The sequence below is a fragment of the Panthera tigris genome, chromosome F2 (genome assembly GCF_018350195.1).
Source record: "Panthera tigris isolate Pti1 chromosome F2, P.tigris_Pti1_mat1.1, whole genome shotgun sequence".
In the NCBI taxonomy this organism is placed as follows: domain Eukaryota; kingdom Metazoa; phylum Chordata; class Mammalia; order Carnivora; family Felidae; genus Panthera; species Panthera tigris.
Window position 1 is genome coordinate 78,374,467 of NC_056676.1, and position 4,391 is coordinate 78,378,857.

The 4,391-nt window shown below is 44.6% G+C and overlaps 1 long non-coding RNA gene across 1 annotated transcript; it reads right to left on the reverse strand.

The window, feature by feature from the left end:
• Window positions 1–1,876: 1,876 nt before the first annotated feature.
• Window positions 1,877–2,886, reverse strand: LOC122235132. Its single transcript, XR_006213268.1, has 2 exons — window positions 2,628–2,886; window positions 1,877–2,118 (listed from the first exon to the last, which is right to left on the reverse strand). It is a non-coding gene; the product is annotated as an uncharacterized LOC122235132 (long non-coding RNA).
• Window positions 2,887–4,391: the final 1,505 nt, after the last annotated feature.

A 4,391-nucleotide genomic window follows, 5' to 3' on the forward strand; every position in this document is an offset into this window, starting at 1 on the left:
CATCAGGATCTCTGCTAAAAGCATAGAGCCTGCTTTGGATCCTCTCCCCCTTCCCCCCCCCCGCCCACATGCTTGCTCTCACTCTCTTTCTCTCTCTCCCTCAAAAGTAAATAAACGTTAAAAAAAGAAAATAGCACCATCTTCAGGTAGACAAGTGAGACGAATGACCCCCTGGGTAGGACTTCAGCAGGCCACTCATTTAGCCTGGCGGGGAGCTTTGTGCAGTGTGCAAACCAGGTGTCTGTCCAGAGCAGCTCTGCCTGCACAGACATGCAGAAAGAAACCTCCCCACGCAGAGTTGGTCTCATCTGGTCAGTTTTCAATTCCAACTGGTTTCACTGTGTGAATCGCTCTTGATTCAAACAGCTCCCCTCCACGTGCACCATCCCTGCCTGGGTTCAGGTCAAGCAACTCCCTCGCTGCAGCCAGAGGCTCCATTTGGAAATACAAGCCTGATCTCACAGTGTTGCCGCATATCTACAGCAGCAATTCCCACCGCTCGGGACCCCGGCGGCTCTGAGTCCCTCCACTGTGAGGCTCCTCGGAATCAGAGGGCATGGCTTCAACAGATGTGGTCGTGGGCGTCGCTCCAATGTTGAGAGGGGAGAAGAGACAGACCACTGATCTGCAGGAAGGTGCAAACACCTGGTGTTTGTGACAGACAGGCTCCAGAGTGGCCCTTCCCCATGCCCCCCACCACCTGGTGTTGGTGCCTTGGTGTAGCCACTCTTCTGAGTGTGGGCGAGGCCAGTGATTTGCTTCTAACCAGGAGAATGTGGCAAAGGTGATGATCTGGATGTGCGTGATTATGTTGTGTAAAATTATAACCCGTCTTGCAAGGATACATTCTCCCTTGTTGGCTTTGGAGAAGCCAGCTGCCATGTTGTGAGCTCCCATGGGGAGGACCATGTGGCAAGACACCCAGGGTGGCTGTGTTAGTTTCCTCTCACTGCCTAACAAGTCACCACAAACTCAGTGACTTAAAACAACCACAGATTTATTCACTTGCAGCTCTAGAGCCCAGACGCCCGACAAGGGTCTCAAGGGGCTAACATCAAGGTTCCCTCCCAGGGGAGCTAGGGGAGCCCCTGTTTTCTGCTTTTCCATTTTCTAGAGGCTTCCCACTCTCCTTTGCTCATGACCTTCTTCCTCCATCTTCAAAGCCAGCAAGAGTTCAACTGTTCTCTTGTGGTCAGGATTCTCTCTGACTGGCTGCCACTGGGAGATGTTCCCACTTCTAAAGATTCACATGATTAGATTGGCCCACCTGGATAATGGAGGACACTCCCCCACACAAGGTCCTTATGGAGAGTCTCCTCTGCAGAGAGGAGAACATGGAACATAATCGTGAGTTCTAGAGATGAGGGCATAAACATCTTTAGGGTGCATTTTTCTGCCTACAGCTAATGTCCAGAAAGAAACTGAGGCCCTCAGACTAACAATCCACAAGGAACTGAATGCAGCCGATAGCCACAAAAGCCAGGGACAGACCCTTCCCTAGTCAAGCCTCAGATGAGACCAGCCTCAGCTTGACTGCAGCTAAGGCGTGCCAGCATTCCTGCCTGATGGTACCTGAGATAATAAACGTGTGTTGTTTTAAGCAGCTAATATTGTGGTAATACTATTACACAACAGTAGTTAACTATTATATTCTACAAAAGGTTAGTTGGCCTTGTTTTTGCCCACTTATCTAAACTCATCTGCCTCTGCCCTCTCCTCAACTCACACATATTTGTGTTCAGAGAAACACACACACACACACACACACACACACACACACACAACCACCTCCAAGTATACACTTTTAGTTCTCTACACAAAACATCCAGTTTTATGCCTCTGTCCTGTAAAAATAAATGAAGATCACCCAAAATGGAACAAGCCAAGGCTATTTATTCCAAGCTGGCTATGGCAAGGGTTCTGGCCATCATCACTTGCGTCTGGCAGAGACTCAAAGGCAGACAGGAGAGAGAAAGCTTTATACTGGAAGAAAGGGAAGGCTGGTATACCTTGATTGGGGGGGCACAGGGGGATACGGAGGTGGCGATAACTACAAGTGAGGCATCCTGTGTGGTTGCTTAGGGGTGAATATTCTTTCTTTTTCCATCTGGTCCTAAACTGGAGGTGGGGGACAAGAATTAGGGAAGCTGTCAGTTATTAACCAAGAAATGGCCCTTTGGGGCTAATTGTTATGGGGTTATTGCTTGGCTGCCTGGGTCAATTACTAGATATGGTAGTTTGAACTTCTAGACTACCTACTGGGTTGGCTTTGTGGACTGCATGCTGCAGATTGTGGGTCAGATGGCCTGGCCACTGTCCAGTTATGTATTCAGTCTCACTGCACTTATTTACGGGCTGTTCTCTCTACCCAGAGTGCCCATCCCTACACCTTATTCAGGTGCCAAACTTGAATTCAGCCTTCACACCTTGGCCTTAGTGTAACTTCCCCTGTGAGGCCCGCTGCGATCACTCTGCCCCTCTCTGGTCTCTTGGTTGGTAGCATGTTCCTATCGGTATTGAATGTTCACACCATATTATTTTATTGGCATATGTTTATGTCCCCTACTGTATTGTGAGCCTCTCTGTTTCTCTAGTTACCTACAGCCCAGTAACTAGTAAGGAAATACCTGCTGGATAGTTGTAAGATAGTTCGGACCAGCGACAAACCAAGGACCCCCAGATTCTTCATCCGACCCGATGGTTTCATTTTAATGTTCAACTGAAGCCATGTGGTCTTGGAATTAGAAAGCATTGAGTGCCTCCAGGAAAGAGAATAAGAATGACAGAGACCATTGCCCAAATTCCCACAGAGGAAGAGTCCAGATAAGAACCCAGAGGCAAGAGCCCCAGGCCTGGGTTCTTTCTGGTATTCCATGTATCCCAGAGACTTTGGGGGTGACAGAAGGGCCAAGAGCCAGAAGTGCAGTGTCTGGGGCCCCTATCTCAGTAGGTAAAACAAATGCTGACACATAGAGGCTCTTGTTTGCATACAAGAATGTACTCATGAATAATGGAAAATCACTCATTACCTAGCAACTACTATGATTCAAACTTTCCATGGAATTAATAGCATAAGCCAGGAAGGCAATGGAAGAAAAGACAGGCATTATAGAAGTATGTGAGTCTACCACTTTCTCTGTCCACATTCTCATTAGTTCCATGTTATAACAAGTCAGACAATTATAGATATTCAAAGTGGTATGTCTAAGTCTGCTGTCATGTAGGAAAATCAAGAAAATATAAGCCTACAGCTATGTTATTTCCTTGACTTCTTTAGTCATTAACCCAGGTAACTGAGTACATTCAGGATTTTTCTTTCTTTTTGAATCTATTCAAGTCCCTGTATGGTTAATTAAAAACAATGGCATCAGCTCTACTATGATGGAACAGTCCCATCTCTACAAGCCATCATGCAAATTAGGAAGGGGAGAAGGGATCTGTCTATTTTCAAATTGTTTATTTTAAAACTAGTAGAATTCAGAGGAGAAGGGCCAAGCAAAATCCAACGTGCAAAGTTTTGTTTGGAAAATGATGCTTTATGAATTTTGAACTGCAACTTAGATTTGTTTGGATTTTGGCCTCTTGCATTATTACTGTTACTGCAAAGTAATAATTAATAACCTAATAATATGTATATCAACAACAGCAATGATAACAATAATATCAGATAGCATTTTGAAATGTCTATTCTGTTCTACATCATCATTTCCCCATGTGTGTTCATAGAACACTAGTCCTTTATTGTGAAAAATGTTTCCATGGGTCATAGATGCATTGGAAAACTGAATATTCTGGTCCTTCCATGGATATTTATAATTTTCTCCAGAAAAATCTCTTTAGGAGTCACAAAGTTAAAAACATTATTTCTATTCAGAACTATTGAACCATACTTGATACAGAACAATTGTGGAATATTCGTTAGCATGATGGGAATTGTGTTTCATGGAATAGATTTCAGTATTTTAATCACTAAAAGCAAACAACTAAACAGTTGTCCCAATACAGATAAGAAAAATGAGAACCAGCAGGGCAAGTGGTTAGTCTAAAACCAACAGATATATTCTATTCCTGAAATTTGAACCTGTGTCTGCCTGACTCCAAAGTCTGTTTCCTAGATGTATGCGTTTATTTATTTATTTTTTTGGCAACATGAATCGTGGTCTGTGCATGTGCTCAACCATTCAAATTAAATCCTCCATCCTTGCTATTTGAAATGGTTCCTTTTGAACATTTGCAGAATAAAGCGCCCACAATCAGACAGCAGACCTTGATTCAAGTCTTCATAAGAGGCATGGAGGGCCTTTGATCCCTTTGCTAGTGCCAGAAACTCATGCCAATATGGCCCAGCAAGAGGCCACCAGATGGGAGAAGAAGAAGGACAGGGAGAAAGC